The sequence below is a fragment of the Mastomys coucha genome, unplaced genomic scaffold (assembly GCF_008632895.1).
Source record: "Mastomys coucha isolate ucsf_1 unplaced genomic scaffold, UCSF_Mcou_1 pScaffold10, whole genome shotgun sequence".
NCBI lineage: Eukaryota > Metazoa > Chordata > Mammalia > Rodentia > Muridae > Mastomys > Mastomys coucha.
In genome coordinates, this window is record NW_022196892.1 from 1,465,256 (window position 1) to 1,478,045 (window position 12,790).

The following is a 12,790-nucleotide window of genomic DNA, read 5'->3' on the forward strand; positions in this document are numbered from 1 at the left end:
CACAGTGTTCCTGTGAGGGTCAAAAGACCACTGCTGGGCGTGAGATCTTCTATGACATTGGTCATGAGGACAAACGCATTTTCAGCCTTGGAGGCAAAGCCCTTTCTCACTGAACCATCTGATTGACCCCTATGGTATTCTATACTTTCTCCTAAAAGTTTTGTATTTTTGATGTAAATACTGCAGTTAATTATTTTCTTAAGTGGGAGATAGATTTGGGCTTATTCCTTTACGTAATGTATGGCTGTCTAATGGATTTAGCATACTTGGTTGCGCTGAATTGCTTGTGAACTTGCCAGAAACATCAACTAGTCACATTTATCCTTTTTATTTTAAATAGTAGGATTGTTTTTGAGAGGGTAGAAGGGAGGAAGAAGGGGAGGGAGGGAGGAAGAGAGAGAGAAAAAGGAGTCAGAGAGAGGTTTCTGGTTCTTCATATACTGAGTAATGTTGATCTAGGGCTTGGAGATTTTGGTGTTGTGCCATAATACTCTGAGTCCTATATAACCATAGGGAGAATGATAATAATTTTGTTTAGCAGCCAAACAAACTGATGAATTTCAACCAAAAATTTCCAGGAGCCTCTAGGGATCATAGTTCCAAGGACTTTTATCATACTACCAAGATCCTGTGTAGTGGCCAGCAGCCCCTGAAGAACCTGTTTGGGGAGTGAGGGGAGTTGATGATCTATGTTGTGTATGATCAACTTGAGAACAAGTCCAAGAAGCCATGATTTCCTAGTCTCCTTTACTCAGCACATCCTCAGTTACCTCTGGTTTCCAAGCACTTTCCATTTCTATTGTCCCTCTGGGATGATAGTTGTATTTATTCCCTTCTGCTGCATATTTCTACATTTCGTGTGTCTGATTCCTTGTTCGGTCATGGAGGAGAAAGAGAGAGAGAGAGAGAGAGAGAGAGAGAGAGAGAGAGAGAGAGAGAGAGAGAACAATTCTTGCAAAGAAGGAGTCATCCTGAGCATTCTTTAGCTAAAGAAGCGATTACCAGTCTCCTGAGCTGTGGGTGGAGCACCAAAGGTGTGCATACATGAGCAGAGCTAAGACAGGAGCAAAAACCCTGGAATGTTTTCCAACCCCACAGTCTCTACCTCTGAGGAATCCCATTTCTCAACATTCACACTAGATATGAGACCTCCACAAGAGGGTGGGCATGGGAAGGGACTAGGTGCTCTTAGAATCGGAGAGCCATTTCTGAATTTTATATTTCTCTGAGTTAGGACAGAGATGTCTCACGACAGAAGAATGGATACAGAAAATGTGGTTCATTTATACAACGAAATACTACTCAGCTATTAAGAATGAGGTCATCCTGAGTTTTGCAGGCAAATAGATGGAACTAGAAAATATCATCCTGAATGAGGTAACTCAGACCCAAAACAACATGCATGGTATGCACTCACTAATAAGTGGATATTAGCCAAAAAATAAAAGTAGAGAATACCCAAGATACAGTCCATAGAACTCAAAAAGTTCAACAAGCTGAAGTGCCCAAATGAAGACCCCTTGGGAGAGAGAAGAAAGCAATCACAAGTGGAGAGGAAGAGGGGAACCTGGGAGGAAAAGGAAACGGGTTGGGGGGGGGGCAAAGTTGGGGAGAGTGGGAAACCTGATCTGGTATTGGGTGAGGGAAAAGGACTGAAGTCCTGAGGGTCAGCAGAAAGAATAGAAACAGGCAACCATGGGAAATAGAAGGTTGGGGGAACCCTCAGAATGCACCAGAGATCTGGGACTCTCAGAACTCAAAGGGAGGGACCTTAGATGAAATGCCTGACAGTAGGGAGAGGGAACTTATAGAGCCCACCTCCAGCAGGAAGACAGGGCATCAAGTGAGGGATGGGGTTGCCGTCCCACAGTCACATCTCTGACCCATAATTGTTCCTGTCTGAAAGAATTACATGGATGGAAATGGAGAGGAGCCTGAAGAAAAGAAGGTCCAGCTACAGGCCCAAAGTGGGACATATTCTTAAAAAGTCATGCATTATTGTCTTCCAATGCTTTGTTAATTTGCATATAATATAATAAGCTGGCTCCATGTCTGATTAAGCCATCATGTTTCCATTTTTTTAAAATATTTTTTGAAGCTTCTTTCTTCTACTAAATTTATACACTCTCACTTCCCTTCTCTAACAGCACTAACATTCTGCATCAGATTGAGCATACAAAACCAGCTATTTTTACAGATAAATACAAATGCTCTATTCACCTCCTGGAAGGGAAGAAAAACTAGCCAGGGATTCTTATAACGATTCTTCCTCCTTCCTCTTGATTGTTCTTTGGAATGCTGTCGGACATCCTTCAAGAAGAGTCCAGGGCACTTAATTATCTGCAGAACAAGTTGAAACATGTCTCCAAGCTTAGTTTTGATTCTGAGCCCTCTGGGATTATTATTATTATTATTTTTTGCCTTAAATGTTCCTGGAAACCAAACCTGAGGTTTAGAAAGACCTGCATGGAAGTGAGCTAAGTAGAGGAACTGGGTAGTTTTCCTGGGACACAGTCCATCAGAGATCAGATTTTCTTTGTCTTTCTTCTTTCTGGTAATTTTATTTTATTTTATATTCTTTCTTTTACTGAAAATAGGTCATTTTTATAATATATTCTCCAAGTTTGCCTTTGTATATTCCCCCCAGTCTTCCTTGCCTCTCCTACCATACATAGCTACTCCCTTTCTGTCTCTCATTAGAAAACAAACAAACTCCTAAGAAATAATAACAAACATAACACGAAATAAAATAGAATAAGATAAAACAAAAACTAACACACTAGGGTTGGGCAAGATGAACAGGAGCAAACAAATGGGATTTTCTAAGAGAACGGGGAAGAAAAGAGGAAAAAAGGGAGAGAAGGAGAAGGAAAGAATAGGAGAATGTGAACTAATACTGGGATCATTTCCTTCTAACTTAAATAAAGGTGCTTCCAAGGTGCTGAAGACTTTCTGGACAAGGACTTTGGCTACCCCTCTGGTTCTCCCAGCAGTGAGCAGTATTCTAGGAATACTACAAAGCAATAATGGGGTGGGAGGACCTCATCTCCAGTCTCATTGTTTTTGTATCTGCCTGACTGTGAAAGAGCCCCACCTGGGATCTTAAGAGAGTGTACTCTAAGACAGTTTCTCAAATATCTCTTCTGTAAGTGTTCTTCCTGTGGATAGGGAGGCACTGTATTAGGGGAGTGCTCTCTCCTCTATTTCCAAGAACATCCTGCCCAATTTGATGCCCCAATTTAACACAAAGCATCCTACAATCTTGGTCAGAGAGATCTGTCCAGATAAAAGAAATTTCATTTTTTCTAATTTCACTACAGTGTGTGTGTGTGTGTGTGTGTCCTTTGTGTTTATGTGTGTCCTGTGGCAGTATATATGTATGCACATTTATGTGGATATGGGGATATGGGTGTACATTTGGAGGCCAAAGGCCAACCTCAAGTGTTTTCCTCAAGAGCCATCTACTTTGAATTTTTTTAAAAGGAAATCTGTCCTTGGGATCCAGGCTTGATATTTGGGCTAGGCTGCCTAGCCAGAAATCTCTAGGAATCCACTTGTCTCTGCCTGTCTAACTTCAAGATTACAAGCATGGACCACCAGGCCTAGATTTGTAATGCTGGTACTGGGGATTTAACTCAGGTCTTCATTCTTGCACGGCCAATACTTTATAGTTCAGCTGACCTGCTCCAACATTTTCTAGATTTCAACCAGCCAAAGCCCAAGGGGACATATTGTCATGTCTGAATAAACTATGGTAGATAAAGATTCATGCATGATGCGATTCAAATAACTCCAAGGGTCCTAGATATTTTTCCTAAGCTACAAAAAGATTAGGGTAATGTTACTAAGTTAATACTGTTGGATTGCCAGGACTGGGCCTGATTTACTTTTCTAACCTGCCATTGTGGTACTCATGCAACCTTGAGCTGAGCCCTTCATTTCTGGTTTTCTGCTTGTGCATTGTAACCATCCATATATATTGCTGTGTCTCTACTGAGTTTGTCCACTTTGGATTCTGGAATGAGGTCATCAAATTGAAAGGAAAATCACCATCATGTATTTAGATACAGACTTAAACATTTGGAGCAAGAGCCCCAGCTTCACTTGACCTGGGAATGAAGTTCCTGCAGCCATATAATGTTTTGGTTATTTGTACAGTGTGCTTATATGTGTGGGGCTGCTGATCAAAATTGAATATTTTTCCATGTTGTAGGAACATGTGACACCCTAGATCCTAGATTGGGACTTGCTTTGTGAATTGGGGGCAGTAGGCAGGTAGAGAGAGGATGTGAGTCCAGACATCTGCTATTGAGAGCAGTGTTGTCTTCTTCTCAAGTGACTCTTCAGAAAAAGAGCTGAGGTAGTCTGTGCTGTGCTGTACAGGATTCCTTGGCTCCCATGCACGGAATAATTCTGTCACTGTGGTTTTTCTGAGCATCTTGATGAACAATAATTGCTCAACCAAGTTCATTCCAATTTATAAATTTAGGTTCAGAGACTGAAAACAATTGTGTGTACCCAGAGCTGAGAAGGGTGGGACCCCTCTGTATCCACACACTGACCTCTATGGTTCTAGAAATTATGAAAAAAAAGCCTCCAAAAGGTGAGACAGAGCCCCACAACTTCACTATACAACAGTTCTGGTAGCTTAAAGGAAGAGCATTTAAAACCCATCTGTGGAGGCATGGAAATTCCGAAGACCTCACTACAAATAGAGACCATGAAAACTCAGACTGGGATTATGGAGGCTTAGGATTCCTTTCTGGCTTTCAAGATGTGTCCATGTAATCTTTCTCTGCTTAAACCCCAGTCCTTATATAAAATATTTGGATATCATTTAGCTTGTTCGACTAAAGGGATGGCTATTTGTTGACCAACTCTTGGTGTCATGCCAGATCTACAGGATTGCATTTGAACACGATCCACCCCCAAAGTTAAGCAGATGCTCAGCAATTGCTACTTAAATGACTAAAAGAGGAAGGATTAAGAATACTAATAATTGTACAGGGTTTTCTCTGACTACTCCTGGTAAATTATTTTTGTTTTAGATTATGCATCTATGAAATATGTATGTTCATCTTCATAGAACTCCTCTACCTATTAATGGACTCATCCAATCATGACAGATCCAAGATCTTAGCTAAGAGTCAGATGAAGGCATAAGAATGGGGGCTCTAGTTTTCCATATGCTCCTGGAGAGAATAAGTGAATATCATATGGCTGTGAAGACTGAAAGAGCTGATGTATAGGAAAGGTAGGTCTGGCATGTGGCCTGGCACAGAGGGTTACAATAGCTGTGCACTGGATTACCGTCACTATTGTCTAAATTAAGTTAGACATACTTGGATCTCAGAGGCAGCTGCATCTTTTGGGTGATAAATAGCCTCTAATACCTGAAAACAAGTGATTGCTGTCAGTAACAGGCAAACAGTAATTAGTAAAATAAAGTATTATTTTGCTATACAGGTGTTTCAGATCTCCCTGTGCATCTATTATAAGGAAAGTTAGTGTGGCATGTTGTTTGTGCCCCAAGACCCTGGTGACAAGGGGCAAGGATTGAATCATGAAGCCGAGTGCGTCCGTCAGCTCACTAATGGAGACCCAACATGGAGAGTGTGGGGCTTTGAGGAAGGTGTTCTGCAAGCCTGGCTGTGACAGGGACATGTGTAAACCATAAAAAAAGCTGACAGAAAGAATAAATGCACAATTATATATACTCTTTGTCAGTTATACTTTTGGGGTGATCTCAGCTGTAAATACCAGTTCTTAGTCCTCCTCCCCATTTACAAACCCTCCCTGCTGGGGTATGATTGCCTGTCTCTGGCTGTCACAGGGCCAGCAGCTTATCTTGCCAATATAGTGCTGGGGAGTGATTTGCAGCCACTTCTATGTCTTCTCCATAGAGCTTACTCCACAAAGAGTGGGATGTGATATACATCACAGGGCATACGTTCATCTCTAATTTAGTGCTTACATATCTGCAATAGCCATATTGAATTGAAGCTTAGAAAAATCATCCTTGCCTCACTCTGCTTGTAAGGAGTCTGCAGTAGATCAGGAGATTGTCCTATCGATCACTGGTCAGAAATGATTACCCCATACCTTCCTTCTGCCTTGTCAATAGGCAATACTAAATATCCATTCTGGGAGACACATTCAAAAAGGAGCATCTACGGCTGTGAATAGAACTATAAATACACAGGCCATAGGGATTTCTTAGTAGGTAAGGCATTTCTATCCTATGTAAGGATGCGATATGAAATCCCTAGAACTCCAATAAAGCATGATAGCACTCATTCGGGTACACTGTCAGCTAGATGGTAGAGATAGAATTGCCAGAAGCTCTTGGACCATCTAGCCTCTTAGACACAATAGAAGGGCACCAAATTTTGTCCTTTGACTTACATACACACACACACACACACACACACACACACACACACACACTCCATTCATACTCAGGAAGGAATGTATACATGCACACATATCATACATACACATGACGTACAGAAGTAAAGCAGATAGAATATAGAGGAAAGTATTTAAACCCACGAATTATTCTAGGTTATTTCACACCCTGTGAAGGACTGAAGCTTTTAAGAATATTGACATCTCTTTTGTAACAGATTGTTCCACTCGGGGAAATTACAATTACTGTCATTTTTTATACTGACATTGCAAATTACATATATTTTCTCCAGACATGGTATTTTAACTAAATAGTGAAATAAAGCATCAAGTAGTTTAATGTGCATTTCAAAGTGGGGTCATCTTAACTTCCTGGAGCTCTCTGTATATATGAAAAGTTTCTTGGTGACCTGTTAGAAATGTCTCAACCCTAGAGTTGTACACACTGGCTTGCCTGAAATGCTGTCAGACCCCTCACAAAGGGGATCAATATGTCAGTTTGGAGAACTGAGAATCACTATTGCTTTATAAATCAGTTACAAATATCTACTCTAGTTGCAAAAGTCACAAAGCCCATGCAAGGCAGCTGCATCTCACTCAGTCTTTCCTTCTTTAAGTACTTTACGTCAGTAGGGCATGGTGGTAAATAATGGTAACCTTACCACCAGGCACTTTTAACTTAATTTTCATGAATATTTCTTGAGATATCATACTCTGATTATCATTTCAAGCATAGAAACACCAGCTTAGTTCAGTCTCACAATTGCAGAGGTATGACACCTTCATGGTTGGGAAAGTGTGGTAGGAAAGACCAACTTAAGTTATGGTAGACCAGGTAGTGGGGAAAGGATATGCTGGCACATGGGTTGATTTCTAAGCCCCTTAGGAGGGACAGGGATTCTGAAACAGCAAAGTTGGGATCCACAGAATGCACAGAAGCATTCAGTGCTCCAGGACCCTGTGGCTGTCTGAGCTCTTATTTTTTTTTTCTCTTCTCATATGGCTTCTTGGTGAAGTTCAGACTAAGTAGGAAGAATCACAGACCATGGCTCAAAAATAAAATGTAAATTTGTTTGTAGACCTCTGAAGTTTTAACTTTCCTTGAGAGGTAAGGATAAGGGAACAAATGCCAAGTGTGTTTATTCCCTTTAAAGAGAAAGTACAGGGCTAGAGTTCGTTTTTCCACATGCTTCAGCTCTACTGCAGTCAGAACCCCCTGGCACTGGAATTGTCTGAGTTCCACCCTCCTCCTGCCCTTCTCCCTGGAGGTAACAGAGAACAGTGTTCACCCAGTAGGAATATCCATGAGACTACAACTTGATTTACAGCTACTAGATCACTAAGCTCCAGTAGAAACCCCAAATTTCACCCAGACCTTCTGCTTCTTTTTCTTCTCAGAGACTTAAATTACAGCATTTTGCCTTGTCCACAAAGAAAGGTGAGGAAGGAGATGCACAGGGGTGCTGAGGAAATGGCCCTGGCTCTACCATACCTGACACCTGCCAGCCTAGAGGATGCTGGTAGAGGGCACCAGTATAGGCTGGAAGCATCAGATCCTATAGAAAATGAGCCATGGCAACAAACTCTGGGCTACAATGAGGGAGGCAGCTACAACTCTAATGATGAATCCTTGTCTCAGCCTCAAGCAGAGATGTACTGAGACCTGGCATGTTCTAGAGAGATTGACAAGGATGCACTGACCCCCATCCTTCCCTTCCCTTTTCCTTGTAACCATGGGAAGCTCCAGTAAGTGCCTGGTAACATCCCCATAGGAACTAAACTGTAGTAATGACTACTGGGTCCCATCTGTCTGATGAAGGGCTATTTAACCAATAAAGCATCTGCTTTTACCCAAGGTTGGTGAGTAAAGGAGATGGGGTCAGGGCTATTGTCTTCTCTGCTTATTGAAGAACCCACATACATGTCTTTTTTTTCCCTAAGAGAACCAGGTGTGCAATTTGATCCACAAATAGGTCATAAATGACTACAAGAGCCATTTCTGTCTTACCCTGAGAAACTCAAACATCGTTTGAAAAGCTGGTTTTCTACTTCTGGCCCTTAGACTACATAACATTCTGAAAGGTCAGTAGGTCTGTTTACACAGCCACAATCATTGGGGCTCTCTCAAAGGTTCGGAACACTACTCTCTTTTAAAGCTTCTTTTCCTATTAGGGGCTGTTTCTGTGTCTGTGACCTCATGTTCTGTATTGCTTGTGGTAGATGCAGAGAAAAAGCTGGGTATCATCGGTGAGTCTATTGTATACTTACACATTCTTGCTCTTATTTTCTCTGGGCTGAAAACTCTAGCCTCTGTAATTTATTTTTATGAGTATTTTTCTTCCTTCCACCATGTGTGTGAGAAACTTAAAGACAAAGTTTGCCGAAGAAACTTGTTAATCATTAAAGTCATCTGTGACCTTCCTAAACACACCGACTTACACGTCACTCTTGGGCTTTCTGCATAGACATGACAGAGGTAGCATAGAACCTGGACAAGAGTTCTGTTCTCAAGTGGAGCACATAAATTTACCAAGACAATATTGAAACCCAATTTAAAATTTTCTCTCTTGCTCACGGAAGGACATCCATTTTCCAGAGGCTTCTAGATTGGTATTGTGTTGGAGAGAATGGTGGTCTAAATGAGAACAAACAGATTCTTGTTCCAAGAATTCATAAATAGAATTTACTGACAAGGTTGTTCTGGGGGTGGCTAGAATTATGACGTGGAAAAATGGAGTTACAAACTGTGATATCAGACAGGGACCAGAGAAAAAAGTCTGTGGGAGTCTTTAAGGACTCAGAGTAAAACAACTAAAGACCTCAGCAAGTCTCTAGCACCTGCATTTCTATGCTGACATTCTAATATGACATTTCTACCAAAGTTCACACTAGAGACTGAATTGCACCTCCTTAACATCCATGTTAACACCCACACTACTCTGTGTGGCTCCATACCAGAAACAGCTCTGTAGAGAACATTGTGGTCAAATGTGGCTACAAGAACCCAAACTGATGGAATGTATTCTCATAAGAAGATGGACATCAGGTCTCTCAGTCAGAACTCTGAGAAGACAGTTATCTAGGAAGAGGTGCTCCACCTGAATCGAAACTGGAAGCAACTTGGTCTCAGTTGTTTGTCCTTCATAAAAGGGAAAAAACTTTTTTTCAAGAGCCATTGCTGTGGGGACGGGGCAATGGCTCAATAAAGTGGTTACTGGGCAAACTTGAGAGTCTGAGTTTGGAGCCTCAGAACCTACATAAAGCTGGACATAATAGCACATATCTGTAAATCTGGTGCCTTTAGATCAAGGTAGGAGATGGAGACTGAAGAATCCATATAAGCTTGCCAGCCAGCTTGGTGAATAAGATATCTTGTCTCAAAGAAGTAAGGCAAGGGTAGACACCCAAGGTTGTGCTCTGACTTTCATGACAAGAACACATACACACATATGCAGAAAGAGAGAGGTGGGTTTATTATTTTTTAAAAGAATCTAATTTGTGGTGCTTTGCTATAAAGACTGTGAACTCCACCGAGGTAGCAAGCAAAAGACTTAAAGGGCTTTGATAGCTTCCACAGATGAGTTTGACAGAGCCCAGAGAGTAGTGAGAGTAGAAGATATTGCCAACTTAACATCCATTTCCTCTTAAAAAGACTACTGATTTTGTCAGATATTCACTCCTGCCTTAACTAGCACAATAGGTAGGTGGGGCTGGTTCATGCTTCACCAGCTTTAGTAAATGTGTTGTCTCTGATACCTGTGGGGGTCAGATTTTGACTCCCAGCTACTTGAGGTCACACAAGATGACAGCCTAAGTCATATGTCCCTGGTGACTCTCTCAGACTCTCTAGTTTGCTTTCCTAAGAGGACATGTATCTTCTTGTCTCCTAGGAGGTATTATACAGACAGTATTTTTAATTTTAATACTCTAGATTCAGAATGTCATAGGGAATATAGTCCAATTAAATTATTCTGATAAGAAACAACAAAAAACAAACTAATATTTAATAACTAGCATGTTCAATTAGTGTGTGTGATTATTAATTCTCATGTTAGAAACTAAGGCTAAAGATAAGGTAATGAGCATTCCTTAAGAAGTAATACATTAGAGAGCTTAGATTTCAGAGTCATGACATAACTCAAGACTTCAAACACACTGCTACATTTGCATTAACATAAAAGCTCCTTCGTTTTGGTGTTGACTCTAAATAAGCTGAAACAGTCATGTCTGTAGCAAGAAGATCATCTGTAGGACTTCACAGGTAAGAGCAAGCAGAGGCTACAGAGCTCTGGCAGTCTTCATAGATGAGTCAAGACTTGAAATAAGCTCAGGGCGTGAAGAAGGGAAAAAAACCGTTCCCTTACAATATCCTTTTTCCTTTTACATAATAATGCCTTGATCAGATATACATAAGCATGGTTGGTTCCTGAAATGGGTTCTCGCAGATGCCCATTTGTGTGTGTGTGTGTGTGTGTGTGCGTGTGTGTATGTGTGTGTGCGTGTGTATGTGTGCGTGTGGTGTGTGCAGGCAGAGGGGCTAGGAAGAGAAGAATTAATGCATGTTGGCATGTTTGTCCTCATACATGTGAGCATGCAAATGCCTGAGGTCACTCTTCAGGTGTTGTCTGCCCATCTTTTCTTTTGAGACAAAGTTTCCCTTCTGCATGGAATTCACCAAATAGGCTCAGCTGGATAGTCACCAAGCACTCGGAAATCTACTGTTTGTACCTCCCCAGGACTAAGTCATGAATGCACACCATCACACCCAGCTGATTTTTGTGTGGGCTGTAGGGATGAAACTCAAGTCTTCATGTTGCAAGGCATTAATTTCCCAGTCAGATGCTTCCCCAGTTCTCAGGTCCTCATTTTCTCCCCTACTCTTGATTAATTTTCCTGTTGTAAGGGAAGAGAATGCTGTGGCTTTGGGTCTCACATGCATACATCACCATGTGGCAAACTAGATTACTCCCTAGAACATTCATCTCTCCTCATTATTCCCATGGTGGAATCTGCTTTCTCACTCTGATAATGTTGGCCTTATCATCTCCTACTGCATTACAGCAGATGAACTTGGTGCTAAGCTTATCCATATATCTTAGTTAGGGTTCTGTTGCTGTAGAGAGACACCATGACCAAGGCAACTCTTATAAAGAAAAACATTTAATAAGGGCTGGCTTAGACTTTCAGAGGTTTAGTTGCCATCATTATGGCAAGAAGCATGGCAGCATGCAGGCAGACAAGGTGCTGGAGAGGTAGTTGAGACTTCTTTATCAGATCCACAGCCAGTAGGAAGAGAGTGAGACACTGAGCCTCGCTTCTGTAACCCCAAAGCCACCCCCAGTGACATATTTCCTCCAACATGGATGACCACACCTACTCCAACACTCCTTAATGACCAAAGCATTTAAATATATGAACTTTTGAGTGCTAAACCTATTCAAACCATCATCATGCCACATGACTATTGCTGTCCACTTTTTCTAAGGATAAGTCCAACATCTTTGCTGTGATCAACTGTTACCTAGTTTGAGCAAATGAAATAAAAGGAGAAGCTTTCTCAGGTATTTTTTTTCTTGGTCTTATGGAAATATTTAAAAAACGACACATCTTCTGCATTAGCTGTTGCTGTCACTGCACACTTCCAGACATCAGCTATGCCACTAGAATTTTGCATGGTTTAAAGTCTCATGAAATCTTGACAGTCTGCATCGATAAGCAGTGTGTTAGCTAATCTGGGCCTTGTCAGCTGGAGCTATTTAATTCTCCAAGTCTTGTAAAGGTTCAAATATAAGTCTAGGGGTTACTCTGACTCATCTTGGGTCATACCCAAATTTTTTATCCCTTCTCAAAACCAGGAGACTGGGTTATGCCTATTCTAGGGAGATGGCAGCAGTGGTAGGACAGCAGCGTTAAGATGTTACTGTTTCTCCACCCAGGATCCATCACAGCTGCTCACATCATGCTGGTGAAAGAAGAGATGAGCTTAGCCTACCTGCTGTGTCACCAGGGGAGAGCACAGTAACAGATCTTCCATAGAACGGGAGAGAGTCTGGAGAGTCGGCACAATAATCCAGTGTCCCATAGGGCCTTGCATGTGTGAGTTCTAGAACTGTCACAGCATTCTACTTGCCCACTTAACAATGAAGCCAACACACACAAAGGCATCTTAGGAAATACCATGAAAGAAAGCTTGAGTCACTGGACCAAGTAAACTCCAAGTCCTTCTTCACTGCTAACCATTGAGCATGGGCAGCCAGCTTTGGCATTATTTGATGCTATAACTCACCAGATCAGAGAATATTCCTCAGGATATTTCAGAGCAAAAGCCCAGAGGTAGAAATAAACCATGGATGGGGTTGGGGGGAATCAGTGCAAATAACCT

General features: G+C 41.5%; 2 long non-coding RNA genes across 6 annotated transcripts in view; one reads left to right on the plus strand and one right to left on the minus strand.

Annotated features, from left to right (window-relative positions):
* The window catches only part of LOC116072957, a 39,229-nt gene extending 26,728 nt beyond the window's left edge, over positions 1-12,501 (minus strand). Inside the window, exon 1 of the long non-coding RNA XR_004111601.1 lies at positions 12,401-12,501. This is a non-coding gene — a long non-coding RNA (uncharacterized LOC116072957). The remainder of the gene's footprint in view (positions 1-12,400) is intronic.
* LOC116072960 overlaps positions 12,471-12,790 on the plus strand; it is a 77,702-nt gene continuing 77,382 nt past the window's right edge. For all 5 annotated transcript variants that reach the window (XR_004111606.1, XR_004111603.1, XR_004111609.1 and 2 more), the window contains exon 1: positions 12,471-12,741. This is a non-coding gene — a long non-coding RNA (uncharacterized LOC116072960). The remainder of the gene's footprint in view (positions 12,742-12,790) is intronic.